The following is a 26,511-nucleotide window of genomic DNA, read 5'->3' as shown; positions in this document are numbered from 1 at the left end:
GCAATAGTGCCAAAGAGCTCCCAGTTGTTTGTCATCCTGGGAGTTCTCTTCTTAAACTTTTCATCCCTTTCTCCCCACTCCATGAAGTAGAATTTCACATGAAGTAGATGGTGGTCTAACTCCATTTGGAATTTTGGGACAACAGCGACATCGATCAGGAAAAACCGTCAATTGAATATGATGTGGTCAATTTCGTTGTGGAACTGTCTACCAGGTGACTCCCATGTCTAACATTTACATTCGGCCTTCTGGAACTGTGAGTTACCATATATGGTCTTGGTCAAATGATGAACTCAGACAGTCTCTCACCCTGTTCTTTCCATTCTAAGTCGTGAGTCACGATGTGGAGTTCTTTAGGAGACCTTCTCAGTCCTATGTTTGTGTTAAAATCACTGACAATGATCTTGTAGAAGATGTGGTCTTTATAGAACTTCTCTAGCTCCATGTAGAACTTCTCAATTTCTTCTTCATCATAATTGGATGTTGGTGCGTAGATGATGAAGATGGAAACTGCCAGCAATGAGCCACATCTATTCAGACGGAAGTGTCTGATACAGGTTGCTAGGCATTCGAATGAATCAATGCTTATGCACCTGTGTGTGTTGACAAGGACACCAACACCACTGATGACTCTGCTGTCGCATGTTCTGAGGACCAGTTCTTCTCCAGTGTCAAAAACAGCGTGATATGATCGATGCCTTCTCATCTCGGTCAATTCAATGATGTCGTACTTGATCTTCTACGCTTGTACCATCAGGTCCTTGATGGATGCTTCTAATGCCAGTGTACGTGCATTAAAATGGAAACAGTTATTTTAGTCCTTCTTCGTTTTGGCAGCCTATTTTGACCCAGAGATTTTATCAGCCTCTCTTTGCTCATCCTTCTCAATGCTGCTGTACTGGGGGCTCTTTCAGGGTCAGGGGAATGAGGCCCATTTTTGTTACTGTTTTTGGCATATAGAATACGCCACAGATACCTTGCCAGGCTCTGCCGTGCGGGTGGCATGTTTTAACGATCTGCACACTGACAAGCACATCACACACCTTGTGCATGGACGTGCTGCTCACGTACAGGAAGTAATCACCAGATGGACACAGTCGATGCAAGTCCAGCCCTGCACCTGTGAGCATCTCTGGGCAGCACCTGTTGGTTCACTCTTTGCCAGTTGGCACCGTTGCTACCCCCTCACCACTATGAGGCAGTGAACCATTGAAGGGATGATGATATTACCTAAATGGTCTCTGTGCTACTGGAACAGTTGCTGACCAGAGCATTCAAAATACAGGAGATCCTCTGGACTCAAGTGCTCTAAGGAAGGAAGTTCATGTAAGGGGAAGGAGGCCTGTCATGGTGTTTTCTTTTGCTATAGTCATTGCTCCAGCAGAAAGCAAAGTGTCCTAAATACAGAGGATTCACTATAACCCGCTCGTGCCAATAGGCTACTTTTAAAGTGTATCAGGGGACCAGATTGATAGTGAGGGGGCACTTGCTCTGCATAGAGTCAACCCGATTTTGATCCCCAGGACTACACATAGTTCCAAAAGCCCAGCCAGAAGTGATCCCTGAGCACAGGCTCAGGAGTAAGCCCCTGAGAACTTCTGGGCATGGCCAAAAATATAATTAAATTAAAAGGTAGCAGATGCTGCACAAATGCTAGGGAAAGCATTCATTCTAATTGGGAGCCATGGTTTCCAAACAGGCAGGTTATCACTTCTCATGTGGTAGTCACTTCTTTAGTATGCTATTAATTCCTATCATACAAGATTCTGCAATATTTTATTTTGTCTGTTTTCTTTTGTTACTTGTTTTCATTCGATATGTTCATCCTCAAGGTGGGAGTTTAATGATTTTCAGAGAAAAATAACTTAGTAACATTCCCTGTTGTTGGAAATCATCCTCTAACTACAGCAAGAACAAAACCAACATTGGGCCACTGGGTCAAATAGTTTAGGTCTTAGAATACAAAGGGTTTGTAAACATGCACCCAGGAAATAATAGCAGAAAAGAATAAAATAGATGACATGTAGATGCTGGGTCGGGAAAGCATAGAACTATTTTGGGTCTTTCAGTTATAGAGGGCAACACTGGCAAAAATAGAATGGGAAGTTGTCATGATGACTTTATACTTTAAGGGAGACTGCTGATTTGCTATGTAAAGTATTCAGGACTCTGCTCTTCATTTACCTGTGGTATGTTGGTATGCTTACTATCTTTAATGTCTCTGTCAAATTATACAATGGCTCATATGTTGGAGCCCAGGTGGGTGAACAATATTGAATAATCTGACCCTGAATAAATGCGTATTGAATAAATGACCTGCCTGTGAGATCGCTGATGGATGCCCAGGTCATTGTAAAGCTTAGAAAGTCCATGTTTGTTTGTTAGTCTCCTGATAGGTATGTTTGTCTCTTCTGGACAGAGGTCAAAAGTGCCAATCCTATTGACTTTAGACACCCTGTGACCTTGAGAAATTGACTCTCTAAGTCTCAGCTTCTACATGTGTAAAAAGGAAATGAAACCTTACATTATTGGAAAACATCAGAGTCAAGTCTCAGATGAAATATTATGTGAACAGTGACATTTGAATGGGAACTAAATAAATTTTAAATGTTACTTTTTTGTACTGAAGCACTAGGAGCAGTCTTCTTTAGAACCCAAATTATTGTCAGAAAAAACTCAAAAATTCATATCTGAATTTCTCTCTGTGGTTTGTAATAGACTTGCAATATCAAGTGCTTTATGCTTTAAAGGCTGCGCACGTGGGAGAGGGAGACACAATCTGTGTCATGATGTTCTGTTGTTCAAGGGCGCTCGGGGCAGTTCTCGCACGAGCCGCTCTCGTTTGGTGTTCTCGAGCAACTGTGTATGGACCGGATTGGACGGCTCCTCCTTGTGCTCTGCTTCTGTGTGTGCCACTGTGCTCTCTCCTGTCTCTGTGCCTCTGTCTCTGTAGTATCTCCTCTGGTCTCTTCAGAACTCTCTCTGTCTCTGCTTCTGTGTCTCCTCTGTTCTTCTCCTGTGTCCTCTCGTGTGTCTCCTTCTCTGTCTCTTCTGTCTTCTTCTGTCTCCCATCAGTGCCCCTGTCTTCTCCTTTAGTCTCAGCTTCTATAGCAAATTACATAGGGTGGTGACACAAAGGTGGGTTGAACATTAACAAATCAACATAGAAGGGTAAAACCATTTCTCGAGGAGATTAACAAAATCTCATCTAAGGAGATTACTAGGAGATACACTCAAGGGTGGGGTCCAAACAAGGGTGTGTCCCTTTCTTCCTTCCTCAGCTAGTAATCCGCTTAAATAGTTAGAGTAAATTTACTTCTATTATTTCTAGCAATGCCATTCTGTATGAGCACAGTAAGAGATATATCAGACTTTAAGTTTGGTTCTTCCTGAGGATATTCACTGTATATTCCAGAGCACAGTCCTCAGGCCAGGTTAGTCTCCCTAACCCCAGAAGGATCCTAATCTCATCATTAGTTTTGGATCATGACAGCGTTTGTCTATGACCATGCTCTCAACTTATAGTTGAATATTATGGCGCTTTGGCCTGGCCCATTTCAATGCCAGGGTAGCCCACAGCTTGCCCTGGTTCCATTTCGTCCCTCGTCGGGACTCTGCTTTTGGGGTGCTAGGAACTAAGGGTAACTGAGTAGAGAAAGCAGATGCTCGAAAGTAAATACTATTGCAGTCAATCAGCTCCCAAGTTACAAAGCATATTATTACCTGTCTTCGTGTCCATACAGAAAGGATATTGCTTTAAGTTAAACTAAGTTCCCTGCGACAAGGCTAAAAGGACACACCTCATGTTATCCTACACCTATCCCTGAATAAATTAAACAGAAAAATATTTTATCTATATATAAAGTATATTCCCTTCTTAGTGAGCGCCATGCACTGCTAGGTGAAAAGAATGAGTAATCCCAGATTGATTCGCACTTTGCAAATAACCTCTGTAGTCTAAGCATTTTCTCTGGTATCCCTGATAAACAGAAGTAAAGAATAGCTGCAGTACTGCTGCAGACAACATCTCTCACAACGGCTCTTGAAGCTAGGAAAACGCTTATTTTAGCCACTTTTATTTGCCTATTTATTGGCCTACTAAGAACTTGGAGCTTTTTCCTGACAGCAGTACCTAGCTTAGTATATTTCCTGGTGGAAGTTGTGCTACCACTTTTCTTTTTGGAGATGAGATTAGTTATTAGTGTATAGAATCTAGTCTGCCAAAGAGACAACTGAAATTCTTCATCTGGAGTATGATGGAGCAAAATTTAAAAAAAAACTGTAAGTCAAATATATTTTTAAAGATTCAGTGGGAAAAAGCCAAACTAGTATCATAATGAAAACATTTCCCTCATTTCATCATAAGAAATTTGGAATATTGTTTCTAATAAAGGTTGCTTAACAGTATTTTTACAGGAAGGATTTGGGGTCACACCTGGTAGTACTTAGAAGCTACTCTCAGCTCCGTGCACAGAGGTCATTTCCTATAGTATGGGGGGAACATTAAATTTGGTTTGGCTGCCTATAAGCCAGAAACCTTAACCACTATAATACCTCTCTTTAAAAAACTAAATCCTTTTCCTTTGGTTATTCCATGATTTTTATTTTTATTTTTAGGTTTCCATTATAGCTTCAGAAATAAGTTGACAGTAGTATTAACATTATGATCTAAATTTACACAGTTATTATGCTTTTCCTCCACAAAAGTGCCCAAACCTTTCAACAGTGACCTAGTATTATTTTGAGTCCACTTCATCATTCTTTCCAACTCTTCCACTCTTCTCAATGTTGTATTCTCCGTTTTGTAATCAAAGACAAAGGTTTGTCATTGAAACTATTTACTTGTTTTGTTTCTCTATAGATGTGTGATGTCATCCAGTGTTTGTCCTTCTCCCTCTGGATTATTTCACTTAACATGATATACCCAGTTCCAGTCATGTTGCAGTGAACTAGATTTCGTCTTTTCTTATAACATACCGTTGAGTATATATACCACAATTCTTCATTCATTTACCTGTCATTTATCATTTGGGTTCCATAGACTGACAATTGCACTGATTGATTAAATGACTATAGTTACGTGTGTCTATTTTCTAATTGATATTTTTGAGTTTTATAAGAGGTCAAGAAGTGGGATTTCTGGGTTAAATGGAAGTTCCACTCGTACTGTTTTTGAGGAATCTTTGCACTGTTTTCTATAAAGGCTGAACAGGATAACATTTCTCAAAGAAAACTGAATGAATGTGGTCTGAATTTACTGAATCACACTGAGATACAGTTGAAAAGCTTTCATGTTTGAGTTTCAGTCATACAATGATCAAACACCCATCCCTCCACCAGTGCACATTCTCCACCATCAATGACCCCAGTATACTCCCATTTTCCAAACCTCCCCCTGCCTCCATGGCAGACAATTTCCCTCATACTCTCTCTACTTTTTGGCATTATGCTTTTCAATACAGATACTGAGAGGCTATCACCTTTGGTCCTTTATCTACTTTCAGCGCACATCCGCCATCCCAAACAATTCTTCCAACCATCATTGACTTCGTGATGCCGTCTCTATTCCAGCTGTCTTCTCCCCCATATCATGAGACAGGCTTACAACTATGGAGCAATCTTCCTGGCCCTTTTTTCTACTATCCTTGAGTGTCAATCTCATCTTATGTTATTTTATATTCCACAAATGAGTGCAGTCCTTCTATGTCTGTCCCTCTCTTTCTGACTGTTTTAACTTAGCATGATACTCTCCATGACCATCCACTTAAAATAAAATTTCATGATTTCATCTTTCCTAACAGCTGCAAAGTATTCCATTTTATAGGTGTATCAAAGTTTCTTTAACCAGTTGTCTGTTCTCGGGCACGTGGGTTGTTTCCAGAGTCTGGCTATTGTGAACAGTGTTGCAATGAACATACAGATGCAGATATCATTTCTACTGTGCTTTTTTAAGCCTTCAGAATATTCCCAGAAGTCGTATTGCGGGGTCATATGGAAGTAAAATGTCTAGGTTTTGAACAGTGAAAGAGCATCTCTTCCTCCCCACATCCACTCCAACACTGGTTGCTTTTGTTCTTTTGAATGTGTGTGCTAGTCTCTGTAGTCAATGATATCTCATTGTTGTTCTGATTTGCACCTTCCTGATTATTAGCGATGTAGAGCGTTTTTTCATGTACCTTATGGATATTTGTATTTCTTTTTTGAGAAAATTTTTGTTGATTTCTTCTCCCCATATCTTTTTGAGCTGGGTCATCTATTTATTTATTTATTTATTTATTTATTTATTTATTTATTTATTTATTTATTTATATTAATGAGTCACCGTGAAGGTACAGTTACAGATTTTTGTGCTTGTGTTACAGTCATACATCCCTCCCACCCCCCGCCCCTGTGGCAGGGCAATCTTTTTTGTTGTCTCTCTCGTTTTGGGTGTTGTGGTTTGCAATGGAGGCATTAGGTAGCTATCCTATTCAATCTATAGTCTGCTTTCAGCCCACCTCTCCCATCCCGAGCGGATCCTCCACCACACTTTATTGGTGTTCCCTTCCCTATCTATACAGATTTAATACAGTCTCTCTCTCAGTATACCCATGAGAGAGAAATAATTTCAAAGAATATTTCAAATATTTCAAAGAAATATACAAAAACTCCTGAAATTCATATGGAACAATAAACCCCCACGAATAGTTAAAGCAATCCTTGGGGAAAAAAGATGGTGGCATCACCTTCTCCAACTTCACACTGTACGACAAAGCAGTAGTAATTATGACAGCATGGTGTTGGACTATAAACAGACCCACAGACCAATGGAACAGAGTTGAATATTCTGCCACAGTCTCTCACATATATGACCACTTAATCTTTCACAAAGGAGCAAGAAATGTGAAGTGAAACAAGGAAAGCATCTTCATCAAGTGGTGCTGAGAAAATTGAGAGCTATCCACAAAAAAAAGGAACTTTAACTCTAACCTCTGTCTAATGCCAGGCACAAAAGTCAGATTAAACTGGATTAAAGACCTCAATATCAGACCTGAATCCATAAGGTATGTGGAAGAAAATGTAGGCAGAAACCTTTATAATATTGAAGCTAAAAGCATCTTTAAGGATGAAACACCACTGACTAAGCAAGTGGAAACAAACATAAACAAATGGATGTGCTTTTTGCACCACAAATTACCAAAATTTATCGGTAACAGATTTTTGAGAAATATATTTCATTCTCACTGGGGAAAGAAGAGATATCTCCTTGTCATTTTGATTTTCATTTACTTGATAATAAATGAGGATGAACAATTTTTCATATGACTACTGACCATCCTTAAATGTCTGCTTATCTTCTTTCCTTGTATTTTATTTGAAAAACTTATTTTTGTTGCTTTTGGGCTTTGTGGGGGCATCATATCTTTTTCCTGCACGTGCACTTTATCTCATTATTCAGTGAAAATATTTTCTCCCATTAATTAGGGGTATCTTTTCATTTTATTACAAGTTTCTTTTGTCATAAGAAAACATTTAAAACATTTATTACTGAGAAACAGAATTTTGTATTGAATCATCATGAGTTTAAGTTACAAAGCTTTCATGTTTGAGTTTCAATCATCACTCCACCAGTGCACATTCTCCACCACCAATATCCCCAGTATACCTCCCCTTTCCAACCCTCCCACTGCCTCTATGGCAGACAATTTCCCCCATACTGTCTCTTTACTTTTAGGTGTTATGGTTTGCAATACATATACTGAGAAGCTATCATGTTTGTTCCTTTATCTACTTTCAGCATACATCTCCCATCCCAAACGATTCCTCCAATCATCATTGACTTAGTGATTCCCTTCTCTATTCCAGCTGCCTTCTCCCCCAGCTCATGAGATAGGTTTACAACTACGAAGCAATCTTCCTGGCCCTTGTATCTACTGTCCTTGGGTGTCAGTCTCATATTATGTTATTTTATATTCCACAAATGATTACAGTTCTCCCATGTCTGTCCCTCTCTTTCTGACTTATTTTCCTTAAATACTCTCTATGATCATCCATTTATAAGCAAATTTCATAACTTCATCTTTCCTAACAGCTGCAAAGTATTCCATTGTGCAGATGTATCAAAGTTTCTTTAACCAGTTGTCAGAAACAGAATTCTTAATTTCTTCATTTCCTTTGTTAGAATTCAAATATCATATTTTTAGTTTTTATACAAGTAGCACAGTAGGTAGGGCATTTGCCTTGCACGTGGCTAACCCAAGTTTGATTCCTCCGCCCCTCTCAGAGAGCCCGGCAAGCTACCAAGAGTATCTCAGCTTGCACGGCAGAGCCTGGCAAGCTTCCTGTGGTGTATTCGATATGCCAAAAATGGTAACAACAAGTCTCACAATGGACAGGTTACTGGTGCCCGCTTGAGCAAATCGATGAGCAAAAGGATAACAGTGATACAGTAATGTTTTGAGTAGGATAGTCATTTTCACAGTGTTAATTTCTCTGATCTATGAATATGGAATATATTCCAATTTTCAGGAGTCCTCTTCTATTTATTGTCAAAGTAACTTAAAGATTTTGGTGTGTAAGTTTTCCACAGTGTTTGTTGTTTAATAGGTCATTAATGTTCTGGGCACTATGTTAAAGAGAATGTCTTTTTAATTTTGTTCTCTTCTAGTTAATAATTTATATATAGATTTGTAATCAATTTTTCTGTTTTTATTTTGTACATTGCTATTTTGCTTCATTTTTATTTCTGAAAGTATCTTAGTGGAATATTTAGGGTTTTCTTTGTGTGCTAACATGCCATCAGCAAGCAAAGAGTAACAGCTTAACTTCTTTTCCTATTTGTATACCTTTGATCTATTTTTCTTTTGGGGGCGATTGAGTAATATTGGGTGTCGTTTGGGCCACACCCAGTGGAAATCAGGGCTTACTTATCTCTGATTTATTTCTGGTTCTGGGCTCAGGGATTATTCCTGGTGGGCTCGGGAGACCACATGGAGTTTTTGGTATTGAATCTTTTTAGGTCACATGCAAGGCAAGCACCCAAACCACTGTCTTATTTCTCAAGCCCTAATCTCTTTTTCTTATCTGATTCATGTGGCAAGTACTTCCATAACCACACTGAATCAAAGAGAAGAAAGTGGAGGAAGTGCAGCCAAGACAGCAGAGAAAGGAGCCTGTTGAACTGCACCAGGAAGTGAAATGATTTATACAGAAATAGCAAGCATTTCTGTAAAAGGCTCAGCAGAGTAAAGAAGTAAAAAAACTCAACAGAGTATCTCAGAGAACTTCTGTGTGAAAACATCAGTATTTAAATTAGTTGATGATCATTCAGTCACAGGACTGAGAGATTAATATATAAATTGAAAACTGGCCTTAGGCTGCAGACAGGAGCTAGTATCAGAAATATGCAGCCATGATCCATAAAGCAATGAAACTACAGGGTCCAGTCACTCCCATGGGTTTTCCATCCGTTCAACAGCACAAGTCTTATTTGGAAGCTAGTAAGGTTCCTAGCATGACCACCGAAAAGAACAGAAAAAGAGCAGAAATATATAGTAACTACTGCAAGTAGAGAAAAAGTTTAGTAGTATGCCTTCCCCTTCTCAAAACTTTAAGCTCTAAAAAAGTGGAGTCAAGTATCTCTAGATTCTAGAAAACCAACATATGGAATCTGATTACTGAAGCAAGAGTCAGGATGAGGCAATGGGAACTACAAACCTGAATTTCATTCATTCTTCATAGCACAGCAAACATAATGATGCCCATCAAACTCAAAGTATAGTCCAGAAGACTCTTGTCAGTACCAACATGTTATTCTGTTCTGCCTTTCTAAATGCAGTATTTTAATTTTCTCCCTCATACTTTTCTGTGCTTTATTGGTCTTAAATGAAGAAATGGCAGAGATGAGCATAACAGGCATAAATAGAGCTCATCATTCCCCCCAAATTGAGTATACATTTTTCTCCAGTCCATATGGGACCTTCTCTAAGATAGACAACATGTTGGGACATAAAACATATAGCCATAAAATCAAGAAGATAGAAGTCATATAAACTATCTTCTTAGTGGAAATCAACCACTGTAGGAAAAAATGGTGAGGGGCCAGAATGATAGTACATGGGGTAAGGAGCTTGTATTGCACGCTGCTGACCTGGGTTTGATCCCCAGGATCCAATATGGTCCACCAAGCACAACCAGGAGTGATTTCTTAGTGCAGAGCCAGGAATAACCCCTGAAGATCGCCAGGTGTGGCCCTCCCTGCCCCCTCCCCCCCAAAAAAAAGACAAGAAAAAGAGTGAAAACTCAAATAGTTGGAAATAAAACAACTTACTAACAAGAAGACAGTGAATCAAAGAGGAAAGCAGGAGATAAATCAAGAGATTCATGAAAATTAATGAAAATTAAGAAACAAGTTAACAGAACATATGGAATCAAGCAAAACTGTGTTACATCAGAAATTAATAGTAATGTAAGTATAGACCAGGGAGCAACCAATAATGGCCCAAGTAACCTAACTGCACAGATTAAGTTACTAGAATATGAACCATGATAACTCAAAGTAAGTGGGAGGGAAATGAAAAAGTTACAGCAGAAATCGATAAAATAGAATCAAGAAAAAAAATCCAAAAGATCAATGAAGCCAAAAGCTGGTTAATTTAAACAAACAAATCATTAGTTAGACTCTTGTAGAAAGAGAGACAACTATAATAAACCAAATCATAAATGAAAGGTAAAACACTATTGAAAATACCACAGGCATTAAAAGGATCATCAGAGATTACTATGAAAATCTTTGTGCTACAAATTTGGAGAACCAAAAAGATGTGATAAATTTTTGAATTATGCAACCTTTCCAGATTAAATCAGGAGGAAACAACATTTTTAAGGCCAAACTATGCTGTAAAGTAAATCTACCAAGAAAATTGAATGAAATAGATCATAGATGATATATTACCCATATTTCTGTTTTCTTTTTAGAAAAACATTTTATTGAATCACCTTGAGATAGTTATAAAGCTTTCATGATCCAGTTTTAACCATACAATGATCGAACACTCATCCCTCAACCAGTGTACATTTTCAACCACCAATGTCCCAAGTATCTCTCCCGCCATCCCTACCCATTCCATCCTCTGCCTCTGTGGCAGACAATTTCCTACTTATTCTCTCTCTATGCTTGGGCATTATAATTTGCAATACAGATAATGAGATGCCATCATGTTTGGTCCTTTATCTACTTTCAGCACACATCTCCCATCACAAGTGATCCCTCCAAACATCATTGACTTAGTGATCCCTTGTCTATCCCAGCTGCCTTCTTATCAGCTTGTGAGCCATGCTTCTAATCATGGAGCAATCTTCCTGGCCCTTTTCTCTACTGTTGTTGGGTGTTAGTATCAGATTAGACTACTTTATATTCTGCAAATGAGTGCAGTCATTATGTCTGTCCCTCTCTGACTCATTTCACTTAGCACGATACTCTCCATGTTCATCCACTTATAAGCAAATTTCATGACTTCATCTTTCCTAACAGCTGCATAGTATTTCATTGTATAGATGTACCAAAGTTTCTTTTACAAGTCATCTGTTCTCGGGCATTTGGGTGTTTCCATATTCTGGCTATTGTGAACAGTGTTGCAATGCATATACAGGTGCAGATGTCATTTCTACTATGCTTCTTTGCACCCCTGGGAATTATTCCCAGAAGTGGTATTGCTAGATTGATCATACGGAAGCTCAATTTTAGTTTATTTGAGGAGAAAAAATCTTAACAGACCAATTACTAGAATGAGAATAAAAACGGTAATAAAAATATTCCCCAAATGTGGGGGAAAATAAACCTCATCCATTTATGGTGGTAATGTCAGTGGGTTCAAACGTTTTTTGTGAAACAACATTGATACTACTAAAGATAGTAGTGTCCATATCACCATACCACCATATCATCCGGGAATTCCACTTTTTGGCATCTATCCAAAGGACCCCAAAACTCTATACCCAAGGACAATTGCACTCTTATTTTCACTGCAATGCTATTCACAATAGCTAAAATCTGGAAACAGCCCAAGTATCCAAGAACCATGACACACATACACAATAAAAGACTACTCAGCGACACACAAAATAATCTCTTAACCAAGCAGCTTGCTGCAGAGATGCCTCCAGGCTTTACACCAGGTCGATTTCACCAGGGTGCCTCAGACGGGAGCAGGTGTTGTCTCTCCACCTACCCCCTAGGAATCCCGGTGGCCACCACCTTCCAGAACCCAGTGAAAAGCCCAGGTACTCGGGATTAGTGATGGCAAACTCCAGGCCTCATGGTCTAGGGGATGGGCCACTCCTTTACATCTGCCTGCCCCTTTGGAACCCTTGATGTCATGCCAACAAACTGCCTCCAGCTGCTACTTAAGATCCCTAATGGCCATAATCCAGAGACACAAAAAGAATCTCTGAACCGAGCAGCTCACTGCAGAGATCTCTCCAGACTCTAATTAGCTAAAATTTTAGATTTCTAGGAGCACAAGGCCACTCTTGTGGCCTCGTGACATCCTATGTTATTCATAACAGGCAGTACAAATAAATTATCTAGCATCAAAAAAAAGAGACAAAATACTTTCCCCTCCCGGGGCAGCACAGGACCGTAGCTTAGTTCATAGTCTAGAGTCATATCTGCAAGAAGCCGCTGGGTTCCGAAATTGGTTTGTGTGCCTCCAGACGTTTAATTTCAGTGGCGGTATGGTGACCGCCATATTTTAGAGCCCATGAGACAGAGGTATGAACTTGCAGTGATGCGTCTTCTGACAGAAATTTCTCTGGACTTAATTACTAAAATACCAGAAATCCAAAATCGCGCAGCTTCTATTGCGGCCACACAACCTTATATGCTCTTTATTATCAGCAATAAAAAACAAATTATCAAATGATGCTTTTTTGGCAGGTCTGACTGTTAGGGGAAAATTCCAAATAATAATAGTGAGTTTTCTGTCAAAATATTGAACATAATCAAAGTAAAGAGAGAGTAAAGTGGGGTGGGATGGGAGGTATACTGGGATTCTTTATGGTGGAACATGAGCACTGGTGAAGGGTGTTTGATCATTATATGACTGATACTTAAACCTGAAAGCTTTGTAACTTTTCTCATGATGATTCAATAAAAAAAAAAAACACGACTCAGTTAACTAGAAAAGATGAAGTCAATTTGTTATGTGGATAGATCTAGAGAGTATCATGATGAGTAAAGTTAGTCTAAATGATCTCATATGTGATGTATAGAGAAACAGGAAGGAAATAGCAAATACAAAAAAAAACAATAGAAACTGATCTTTAGTACAGAGCATATCAGTGTACGGAATATGAGGAGAAATAGAACACTTTGGCGGGAACACTAAGCCAATTGTAGAGGGAAGCTAATACTGGTGAAGGGTGTGGTGTGGGAATGTTTTATGCATGAATATTACTATTATAATATTGTATATCATAGTGCCTAAGATAAAATTTTAAAGATGTCCTAAAACGAAGTTCAGACCCAGAGAGGTTTACAAGTGAATTAGTTCCCCTAAGCTTTTAAAGAAATTTACTTCCAAATCCTACTCAGGCTTTCCCAGAAAGTCAAAGAAACAAGAATACACCCAAACAGTTTCTATAAGCAAACATTACTGTGATATCAAAGTAGACAATAATGTCACTAAAAAAGAAATTGTTATAATATGCTGTCAAGTAGAATAATTCCGAGGAGGCAGGGATGGTTTAATACATATTATATCAATTTCTGCTGTAAAGTAGAATAATTCCGAGGATGCAGGGATGGTTTAATACATGCAAGTAAATCACATTATACATCATATCAATATGAATAAAAATTAAAATCATATTATATGAGTAGTTGTAGAGTTCGACAACTGGGGGAACAGAGAATTGGACAGCAAGCAGGGCACTTGCCTCACTCATAACTGCCCTGGTTTTAATTCTTGGCACCCCAAGCACTTTCAGGAATGATCCCTGAGTGCAGAGTCAGAAGTAAGTATTGAGAAAAGCCAGGAGTGGCACAAAGACAAAAAAGCATCTAGCGTCTGACAAGAAACAACACATATTCATGATAAAACTGTCAATAAAATGAGGATATAAGGAACATTTCTCAACGTAATTAAAGCCATTTACCATAGACACACAACCAATATCACACTCAATGATGAAAAATAGTATTCTATTTTTGGTCAGACCCAAGACAATGTTGTCCACTTTCACCACTAGAGTTGGAAGTCCATGTTATGGCAATTAGGCAAAAAAAGAGATCCAGTCTGGTAAAGAATTCAAATTATCTGCAGATGACATGACTCTGTACTTAGTAAATCCTAAGTATTATACAAAAAAAACCCTCCCGGAAACAGCAGACTTGTGCAGAAGGTAAGACACAAAATCAACTCACAGATGGCATTTCTATATACAAATAATGAAGTCTAATAGAAAAAAATTCAATTCTATAAAATGTTGCCTCAAATATTTCACTACCTGGGGCTGAAACGGTAGGCACCTTCTTGGTCCCTCAAGCCTGCCAAGAATGATTCTCATGTGCAGAGCCAAGAGTAAGTCCTGAGCACCACCAGGTGTGGCCCTAAAACAAACAAAAATTTGTGAGTACTCAGGAATCAGCTTAACAAAAGAGGTGAAGGAATTATACAAAAAAAGATTCAGTGCTAAAAGAAATGGAAGGAGACATAGGAAATGAAAACACACCTCCTGTTCATGCATAGGAAGAATTAATATATTCAAAATACTGTCCTCAAAGCACTATGCAGATGCAGCACAATCACTATAAAAATAGCCATGACAATTTTTGAGACATAGATCAAATGATGTTAATTTTTTTATGGAATATTAACCTCCTTCTTCTGTCCATCCTCCTCGTCAATGCCAAAACAATCCTTGGGGAAAAAAAGACAGTAGGAACTTTTTTATTTCCAAAATTTAAATTATGCTATAAAGCTGTGACTCTCAAAGCAATGGAATATCATTGACAGTTCAAATTCAGGTAAATGTTCAGTTATTCTTAAAAAAAACTTTTCTAGGATTGTGAAGTGGAACAAGGAAATTCTCTTTGAAGGTTTAGTAGAACTTATTATTGAACCAGTCTAGACCTGGGAGATTTTTTAATCTCTGTTTCAATTCAGTTATTTATAAATGGTCTGTTAAAGATTTCTACTATGTCTGGATTCCATGTCAGGTAGTTTTATGATTCTAAGAACTTATCCATATCTTCCAGATTCTTCAGTTTAGTGGAGTTGTTCATAGTAGCCTCATCATACTTTTGTATTTTATAAGGATCTCCTGTAACTTCTTTCCATTTATCTTTGGTCGAATTTATTTAGGATATCTCTCTTTTTTCCCATGAACATAGCTAAGGGGCTTCTAATATTCTTTATTCTTTCAAAATATCAACTCATTATTTTATTTAGTCTTCATATTTCTTTCTGCACTTCTATATCATTGATTTATGCTCTAATATTGTTATTCCTTCTACTAACTTTGTTGTTCATGTGTTATTCCATTTTAGTTTTGATATTTTGGAGGTGTGGGAGTGATTTTTGATTTGTAATTTCTTATTTTAGTTTATAATAGTTTAGTTATAATAGTTCTAATGTTTATAGTATCAATGTACAATATGACTGCCCTCACCATTACTGAAGTACCTACGATCCTCCATCACTGGTTCTATGTCACCTTTAGTTTCATCCTTCTGATTTGGTAATTGGTTATGTATCCCAATGCAGTACCAATTGTTTGTCATTGTCCAGTACTTTCAATTATTTTGTTTTGTCTCTCTAAATTCCATATATGACTGAGATCATCTAGCATTTGTCTTCTTTTCTTTTATTCACTGTCACTATCATCCCGTTGATCATTGGTTTGCTTAAGTGGGCCCAGTAATGTCTCCATTAGTCCTAGCCATGAGATTTTAGCAGCGTTTCTTTACTCATCCTTCCCAATGGTGCCGCATTAGAGGCTCTTTCAGGATCAGAGGAATGAGACCCATCATTGTTACTGTATTTGGCATATGAATACGCCAAGGGGAGCTTGCCAGTCTTTTCCAGGAAACTCTGTAGTTTGCCAGGTTCTTCCAGAGGGAGAACTAGCTACTGACTAGCTACTGGAAAATGGGGGATCTGGGCGAAAGAGGCTCAGTCCCAATTCGAGCAGGCTTGGAGATCTCAGTCCTGGGTCCCGCACACCTGGATTCCTCTGCTGGTTCCTTCATGCATGAGGCTCGTCCAATCACATGGAGAATGGCCTTGAGCATGTCTGTGGCTGGATTCCAGAGGTCTTCAGCTGCCAGGACTCTGATCAGGGCAGGGAAGGAGATTCAAACCACCCCCTGTGAGGGGCCCCGGTGAAGACAGCTAGGTGTGGGGGCAAGAGACTCTGCGTTCACCAGAGCTGCTGAAACAAAGCCTTCCAAATGTATTTGGAGTTGTTTAAAAATACTGGTTGCGCTCCTTTTTTCTAACAGCTGCATAGTATTCCATTGTATAGATGTACCAAAGTTTCCTCAACCAGTCATCCGCTCTGGGGCATTCGGGTTTTTTCCAGATTCTGGCTACTGTAAACAGTGCTGCGATGAACATACATGTGCAGATGTTGTTTCGATTTGGTACATCTATACAATGGAATACTATGCAGCTGTTAGAAAAAAGGAGGTCAAGAATTTTGTAGTTAAGTGGATGGGCATGAAAAGTTTCATGCTGAGTGAAATGAGTCAGAAAGAGAGAGACAGACATAGAAAGATTGCACTCATCTATGGTATATAGAATAACAGAGTGGGAGACTAACACCCAAGAACTGTAGAAATAAGTACCAGGAGGTTGACTCCATGGCTTCGAGGCTGGCCTCACGTTCCGGGGAAAGGTCAACTCAGAGAAGCGATCACCAACTACATTGTAGTCGAAGGCCATGTGGGGGAAGGGAGTTGCGGGCTGAATGAGGGCTAGAGACTGAGCACAGCGGCCACTCAACACCTTTATTGCAAACCACAACAGCTAATTAGAGAGAGAAAACAGAAGGGAATGCCTTGCCACAGTGGCAGGGTGGGGTGGGGGGGAGATGGGATTGGGGAGGGTGGGAGGAACACTGGGTTTACCGGTGGTGGAGAATGGGCACTGGTGAAGGGATGGGTTCCCAAACTTTGTATGAGGGAAGTATAAGCACAAAAGTGTATAAATCTGTAACTGTACCCTCACGGTGATTCTCTAATTAAAAATAAATAAAAAAAATACTGGTTGCGGGCTGGGAACATGACTCAAGTGGTAGAGCACGTACCGTGTATGTGTGTTTGATCCCCAGCACTACATCATGGTCCCTAGGCTGCAGCAGAGTAGCCTGGACCCCCAAGCTCTTATTTTGTGTGCTCTCCCTCAGCGAAAAACTAAAACAAAAACACCAATTGATTGAGTGTGTTGTGCTTTAAAAGCTTAGTGGAATCCACTGATTATTTATTTGGGTGCCACACGTGGAAGTGCTCAGCACCACTCCTGGCAGGGCTTGGTTCGGAACCATATGATGTGCCAGGGATCAAACTTGGGTCAGCCACATATAAGACAAGTGCTTTAATTTTAAATTTCTTATTCACAGAAAAGCCAGGTCCCATGTTTAGTGATTATCTTGGTTAATATGATACCCTCAAGTTCCATCCACATTGCAGCAGACTGCATGATCTTGTCTTCCAGCTGCATAGTATTTTGTGTGTATATACCACGTCTTCCTTATTGATTTTTCTGTTTTTGGACATTTGGTTGTTTCCATATTATGACTATTTTAGTCAGTGTTGAATGAACATAGCGGTGCCTACATCTTTTAGAATTGTTTAACCTTTTAGACTTTCTGTTTTTTTTTTGCAGGTAGATGTCAACAAATGTAATTACTGGATTGTATGGGATTTCTCTTTTTACTTTTTTGAGAGGTCTCTATACTCCTTTCCGTAGAGGCTGAACTAGATGACATTGCCATCAACACTTATTGAAAGTTCTTTTCTTGCTGCATCCACACTCATTTCCAGCATTTTTGATATATGTAATCTCACCAATGTCAGATTGCTATCTCATTGTTTTTTTGATTTGCATTTATCTAATATAAGTGCAGATGAATATTTTTTCAAATGCCAGGTAGCTATATGTATGCTTTCTTTTAAATAAGTGTCTTATCATGTGCTCTTCTCTTTTTTGGATGGAATTATTGAACATTTTGTTGACCATTGTGAATGCTTTGAATATCCTTGACAGTAACCCTGTATTTGATGTAAATATTTTCCCATTCAGTAGGGTGTCTTTAAATTTAGCCAGATTTCTTTTGTCATGAAAAAAATTTTTAATTGTATGAAATCTCATTTAATTTTATTTTACTTTCTTTGCCTCTGAGGACAAATCAATGAAGACACTTCAGGACTGCATTTCCTGGAGGGTCCAGCCTATATTTTCCTCAAAGTGTTTTCTGTATTTTTGTCTAATCTCAGGGTGTTTAATACACTTTGAATTAACTTTTATGAATGGTGTGAGATTCAGTTCCAGTGTCTCTTTTCACATGTGTTAACCATTTCCCCAAACATCATTTGTAAAGAGACTTTCCTTCCTTTGCTTAAAGTATCCATGCCCTTTGCCATAAATCTGAAGCTTTATCTCTTGTCGATAAACACTGTTCCATTATTATGGAGTCTATCTTTATTCCAGTAGCCCACTATTTTCATGACAATGACTTTATAGAAAAACTTAGATTCAAGAAATATAATACTATTCATTATTTTTTAAAGAACTTCTTTTTCTCTTTGGAAAATTGTATGATTCCATACAAATTTTAGTATTGTTCTAAATCCTTGAAGAATGCCGTTGAGATTTCATTGATTTTTGGAAGGGGCCACACCAAGTGGTGTTCAAAATAATCACTGCTCAGTAGTCACTGCTGGCAGTGCTTGGGGACCATATGAGATGCCAGGGAATCAAACACTGGTCAGCTGCATGCAAAGCAAACCTCTTACCCGCTGTCCTATCGCACAGGCCCATCATTGGAATTGTAACTTGCATTACACTGAATCTGTATAATATTGTGGGTTGGATTCTCAAGTCAACAATGTTAATTGTTTTCAGTCCATGGACATGGAATATTTTTTTGTTTTATGGTATTTGTTTTTAATTCGTGAATAGTAACTTACAGATTTTGAAGTGCAAGATTCGCTTTTTTACTATGTCAATTCTTAGAGATTTGATGTTAAAGACAAAAATGTATTTGTGTTTTAAATTCTGTTTTAGAACTTTATTTGGATACAGAAATGCCACAAATTTTGTATATTTTTTGTAGCCTTCTCCCACGCTGTATTGGTTTATTGTTTTTGATTTCTTAGTGAGTTTAGTATTTATATGCTTATTATCATGTCATACGCAAATAGTGATAGTCTAACTTATCATTTTCAAATTTGGAGCCCTTTAATACTTTTAATTACCTTCCTACTGTTGTTGGGACATCCAAAATTTTAATATTAAACAAAAGTGGACAGAGTAGATATCCTTGCGTTGTGCCTGATCTCAGATAGTCATTTTTGTGCCTTTGAGTTTAATGTTTGCTGTATGTTTGTGGTTGATGATAATTATTATCTACTTGTTTACTTTTTATCTGGTTTAAGGGCCAACCCAGCGATGCTCAGACTTATTTCTGACTCTGAACTATAAGCAAAGTCCAGGAAGTACTCAGGGCATGATATGCTGTGCCAGGAATGAACCGCGGTTTGCACAAGGTAATGCTTTAAACCCAGTCCTGTCTCTCTATTCCACCATTACTGTCTGAGGTACTTTCCATCTATCCTTATTTTATAGAGTATTTTAAAAATAACGAATAAATATTGTATCTTGTTAAAAGCCTTTTCTTCATTGGTTGATGGGGTTTTGTGGTCTTTATATTTTCTTATATTAATAAGGTATAATACACGAATTAATGTGCATATATTAAACTATCCTTTCATCCTTGAAATATATACAGCTTGATCATGGAGTAGAATACATTTGATATATTGTTGGAGTATGTTTGATAAGGTTTTGTTGAGGATCTTTGTATCAGTGTTCACCAGGGATATCAGTTTGTCATTATATCATATAACGGTATCTTTGTTTTTGGCATTATGTTAATTTTGGCTTCATAGAAGCTATTAAGAGGATTGCTATTTCTTCAATAATTTGGAAGAACGTGAAGGGTATAGTATATGTCTAAAGATTTGGTAGAACTCTTTTGTTAATCTGTCAGAACCAGGGCTTCTGTCTATTGGGAGATTTTTACTGTTAAAATTACTTACTCATAATTGATCTGTTTAGGTTTTCCATTTCCTCTTGATTCTATCACAGTAACTTTTATAAGTTTAGGAATTTATCTATTCTGGGTTCTTCAGAAGAAATTCTCTTTGTGACATACAGTTGTCCATTGTAATCTTTTAAGATCTTTTGTATTTCTGAGTTCTCTGTTGTAATTTATCTTCTTTAAATTCTGGTTCTTTTTCTCTGTTAGGATCACTTTTTAATATGGGATCTCTAATTTTTAATTCTCTAAGTCTGAATTTCTGTGAGATTCCCCCTTAGTACTGTTTTTTTTTCTGTGTTTCATATATTATGATATTTTTTATTTTTAAAATATTCTATTGAGCCACCGTGAGATACAAAGTTTTCATGTTTGATATTCAGATATACAATGATCGATAACCCATCCCTCCACCAGTTCAAACTTTCCACCACCAATATCCCCATTATCCCCTTCATTTCCATCCTAGTCCTAACCCTGCCTCTACAGCAATTACTCAGATACTCTCTCTCTCTCTAGTTTTAGGCATTCTATTTTGCTCAGATGTTCCCACCACCATTCAAGCCTACCTTCCAGGGACAGATGCTAGATCATTTATTTTCCATTGTTCACTTTGCACATCAGGAAATGTTGTGTGGCTGAGTAATTGGCCGTGCACTTCAGAGGAATAGTCCTGGTACCTACATATCAGAGCCATGCTTGTAGAAGCTCATGGTTGCTGGGATTCCTTCTGGAGAAGGTGAGCAAATTGCACCTGCTCCATCTGGGGCCTCCCGAATAACCCCTGACTCAAGGTGCTCCTCAATATTGCAGGGGCTGCTGGATGGATCAGCAGCTATACGTACGGCAGAGTGGATGCGAGTCTGGGGCATTGGGGCACCAGTAGTCTGGAGGTCCGAGCAGTTCGGGTGGGTGGTGACCCCGGGGCCAGGCCCAGATTATGATATTTTGTGCCTTCAGTCGTTAATTTAGAGGAACCTCTTTATTAATTCTTCAATTTCCTCTTTGATTCAGTTATTTAGCAATATGCTTTTTTGTTTCCAGATTGAGAGCTTATACCAACTTTCTCTTATGGTTAATTTTTCCCTTCATGGCACTGTTGTCTTAAAGGTATATTCTATCATTTCTATCATTTCAATTGTAATGTATGCTTTCAGCATGTGGTGTATCATGGAGAATGCTCTTTATGCACTGAAAAATGTGCATTTACCTTTTGGTGTTGACAGGTTTTGTACATCTCTGTTTCCATTCTGACAATTCCTCATTTAGGGTTCTTATTACTTGATTAATGTTGTATCTGGTTGACTTGTGCAATGTCGAGTGAAGTGTTAAATTCTCCTACTTCTATTGTGTTGCCATCTGTGTATATCTTGCAATCTTTTGATGGTTAATTTTAAACATCACTGTTCCTTCATGTGGTAAGTACATATCAGTTAATTCCTCACGGTCTTTTTTATTCCGTAACCAGTATGTAATATCTATTTCATCTTATTTTCTTTAGCTTGAATGCTATTTGGTTTGACAGAAGTATGGTTGTTACTATTGGTTTTTTTTTTTTAGTCTACCATTAGCTTTTATGGTTATTTTCCAAGTTTTCACTCTGACCCTGTGTTTATTCTGAGTATTCAATTGTGTCTCTTGTAAACAAAAGGTTATGTTTTATTTCCTGGTCCATCAATGCACTGTATGCCTTTAGAAAGAAGAGTAAAGTCCATTGACTCGTTTTTTTTTTATTGAATCACCATGTGGAAAGTTACAAAGCTTTCAGACTTAAGTCTCAGTTACATAATGCTTGAACACCCATCCCTTCACTAGTGCCTATATTCCACCACCAAGAACCAATGTAAACCTCCCCGCGCACCCCCCGCCCTCTAACCCCCCCCCCGCCTGTGTAGCTGATAAATTTCACTTTACTTTCTCTTTACTTTGATTACATACAAACAAAAAACTCACTATTATTGTTTGGAGTTTCCCCCCAGAGAGTCGGACCTGCTGGAAAGGAAGCATTTGATAATTTGTTTCCCATTGCTGAGAATGAGGAGATATGAGGTCGTGTGGCCACAGTAGTGGCCTCGAGGTTCTAGATTTCTGTATTTTAGTATTTTAGTGACTAAGTCCAGAGGGCTTTCTGCCAGAGGTTGCATCATTGCTAGCTCGTACCTCTCTGCTACTTTATATTCCACATATGAGTGCAATCTTTCTGTGTCTGTCTCTTTCTTTCTGACTCATTTCACTCAACATGATACTTTCCATGTTGATCCACTTATATGCAAATTTCATGACTTCATGCTTTCTAACAGCTGCATAGTATTCCATTGTGTAGATGTACCAAATTTTTAGCTTTTAGGGTCATACCTGGAAATGCTCAGGGGTACTCCTGACTCTGCACTCAGGAATTACTTGGGAGATCATATGGAATGCCAGGAATTGAACCCAGGTCAGTTGTGTTCAAGGAAAACACCCTACACTCTGTACTATTGAATTGTTGCCATTTTTCTATGTGGTTTATGGTTCTTTAGCTAGCTGACCTTTGTTTTTAATAGGGGAACATTTAGTATTCCATGCAGAGCCAGTTTAGATGAAACAAATATCTTTATTGTTGTTTGTTTGAGAATGTTCCAATCACTCCCTCAAACCTGACTGCTAACCTTTCTCGGTGGAGGCTTCTTAGTTGAAGATTATTTTCTTTCAATATTTTGACTATATTACTCCATTCCTTTTTTGCTTGCAAGCTTTCATTAGATAATTCTATAATTTTAAATTTTATTTTCCTTGTATTTAGGTTTGATTCTTTATTCCCATTTTAAATTATCTCTTTGGTTCCTGTCATTTTGATTTCAATGTGTCTTGGTATTTTTATGTTTGAGTTAATTTTGTTTGATACTCTTTGTGCCTCCTGAATCAGTGTTCAAGTCTCTGCCTCAGACTGGAGTTCTCTGATGCCTCCCTCCCTCCCTCCCTCCCTCCCTCCCTCCCTCCCTCCCTCCCTCCCTCCCTCCCTCCCTTCCTTCCTTCCTTCCTTCCTTCCTTCCTTCCTTCCTTCCTTCCTTCCTTCCTTCCTTCCTTCCTTCCTCCCTTCCTCCTTGACTTTCTCCATTCTTTTAGAGTAACTTTCCTATTACTGCTTTTTGGTTTATAATGCCATGTACCTTATCTTCAAGGTACTAATTCAATCGTCACTTCCTACCATTACGCTTCTGAGTTGTGCTACGTTATTCTTTGAGTTCTTCAATTCTATTTCATTCCAACTCCCATGTATCTTTGAGGTTATTGAATGTCTTTTTAAATAGTTTCCTAATTTCAGTGAACATTCAGATGAATGTTGTTCTAAAGTCTTCCTCACGTAGCACAGAAAGTTCTGATGTATTTTGAGACTTTTTCTAGGCTTCCGTTATCATTTAATGTGTCTATATTCCTTTATTTTTCATTATTCCTGATGCTTCATGGGAGATAAGGGTGGAGTTTCAAGTCCCATGTAGTCTTAAAGATGCTCAAATACTCTTGAGGACTAAGAAATTCCCTTGAGTAGCTTATGTACTGGCAGAGAACTGTCTTAAAATTTGATTTTAAAAAACTTTATTGTAGTTGAGGCAACATGGTTACATAGTATTAATACTCATACTTTAGGGATGAAGTTACTCTTCTTCCACTATCATTAAAGTGCCAAAGATCCACCATTGTTGTCCTCTTTTTTCCACTAAAATGTTATTTTTATGATAGTATTAATATTGTTTTATACTTATGGTACTTGTATACAATGCCTATCACCTGTGTTGGGCTCCCTCCACCATTATAAAAAGGTTTCTTCCTTCGTCCTCCGAGATCACAGATCTATTAAGCATATCTCAAGATTTGTTTCCACTGGAGTTCACAACTGACCCTTTAATTGAGGGTTCCTAAGCATAGTTCTCCTGACCTATCTTTCAGTCCCCAGTTCAGAGTAAAGATATCAATGATGTATGCAAGTTTTATCAATTCACCTTCACTTTGTCTATATAAAGTACCTCCATCAGATTTTCAAACCTTAAGAAGTTGTATATTTGTCGTTTATCTAGAGAAAATAGGCTAAATTAGGGTAATCCCCGGAGATTTTAACAAGAAAGATATAGCTAAAGTGTAAGAATACAACAAAACGAAGTGCAAAAATGCAAATTGATCAGCACACCAAGAGGAGACTAATCATAAACATAGATATGAGCGGTAAGAGATCACCAGAGCTAGGTAAAAAAATAATTGAGATGATCAGGTTATTTTGGGAAGGGCTGGGACATTTGCTATTGAGAGGAACAAGTCAACCTGAAGCACATAGACCCCATGAAAATAAATACCCTACGACCAGTCTTATCTCTCATTCTGTTCTTCTTCTGGAACATGTCATTGGCTGAATCCAATCAGAAGCCAGAGGGCAGAGGAATACTCTGGGTCAGAAACAAGGATGAAGGATTAAAAATTCTATGTGGATCTGAAGTAGGAAAACAAAATATTTGGCACAAATTGGTGTGATGTTGAAAATCGTCATTTTTTGGTGTTAGATATTTGCAATACTCTGCATTTATAAATAAATACAGAATTAAGGTTATACAATTTTAACCCTATCCATAGTGGATAGGTTGGTGGGTCAGCTTCTACTGAACAGCTTCCACTGGCAAAAGTCTCACAAACTGTCCTAGCCAATAGGTGAGATTTGTTAATAAAAGATATAATAGCACACACCCTATTCGGAATATTGTAATCACTATGTATCTTTCTGGTTGGCTTGGGCTTTCTATTATGGTGCACTACAGTTCTAAGTATCCAAATAATGTTGCTGTGGAACTTGGATGGCAGGTATATCTGAAATTATTACCTTTTGAGTCCCAACTTAAGAGCATTTCTACCATATAAACCTTAAAACTGTCTTGATATATTCTAGAAACCACTGCTCTAAACTGGAAACAAGATTAAAACACATCAACAAATTTTGAAGCTGCTTGTGTAGTCTAGCCTGGGAAAGTTTCCTCTGCTAAACAAGCCAAATAAAGTCCAGGCCAAACAAAAAATATAATTACTATTCTTGGCTTTTGTATTGAGAGGTACAGTAAGTACTTACTATCAGAGCCAAATCCTAATAAGGCTAAGAAAATCTTTGAGAGCAAAAGTTGTCCCTTATTTTGGATACAGATGTTGGAAAACTGGGTCACTTCTTGTACTACTTGCTATTGCTCTTTTGTTGAGGTTAAAAGAATACACAAAGTTTACAACAAGGAATCTAGAGGCATGACTTCAGGCAGTCCCAACATCACCACTAGTAATGAGCTCAACGAATTATTGCACACATGTTTTATAGGCAATGGTGCCCTCTTGTGATTAACATACGAATAATATTCTGGTGGTTTGGCATAACCAGTAATCATGTCAGTTGAGGCAAAGAAATTTCTTTGGCATCACAAGAGAGATGAACGTTTCTTCCAATCTGTTCTGGCAAAGAGACACTTTGTATAGTGTCCAATAAAGCCTCCACTGGAACCTTTTTTGGTATCTATAAAGCAATCTTTGACTTGTTTCATATATATGTGTATATATGCATGTGTATAAAATACTTGATTAAGCAAAATAACTCAGTGTATATATGACAAAATCATTTACTAAGATCATCCCCTAACCCCACCACAAGTGATCCATGAGTGCAGAGCCAAGAATAAGCCCTAAGCACAGCTAGGTGTTGTCCAAAACCAAAACCCAAAGCAGGAAATCATTATAACTAATTGAGAGGTTATATCAGAATAATTTTTGTGCAAGGGAGGGTCAACAACACTAAGGTACTGGAATGGATTGATTTCAGGTTCTGGAAAAATAAATCATGGCTGAGGATACTTAGGGAATTTAGGAAACATATATATGACTTTCACATGCAAGTATGAAAAAAATGGCAGGTTATTTTTGAGTCAAGAATTTCAACTAGCTGAAAAATGATGTGACAAAGACCAGTAACTCTGGAATTAATGTTTGCAATGGAATTCACAGATCCATGGTTTAAAGCACGTAGAAAAATTTGTGAGTTGTGATGTGGTGTTTTCAGTTACAATTACCCATAAGTATGCTTATTCATGTGGCTGCAGGGAAAATACAAAGCCCAAACCAACAGAATTACTAAGTAGTTATCATTGTTCAGAATGAAAAGTTCTATCACTATGAATGTAAGCTTTAGATGTTGCATATTCATGTCAAAGT

Source organism: Sorex araneus, chromosome X (assembly GCF_027595985.1).
Source record: "Sorex araneus isolate mSorAra2 chromosome X, mSorAra2.pri, whole genome shotgun sequence".
NCBI classification, from domain to species: Eukaryota; Metazoa; Chordata; class Mammalia; order Eulipotyphla; family Soricidae; genus Sorex; species Sorex araneus.
This window is presented reverse-complemented; position numbering follows the sequence as displayed.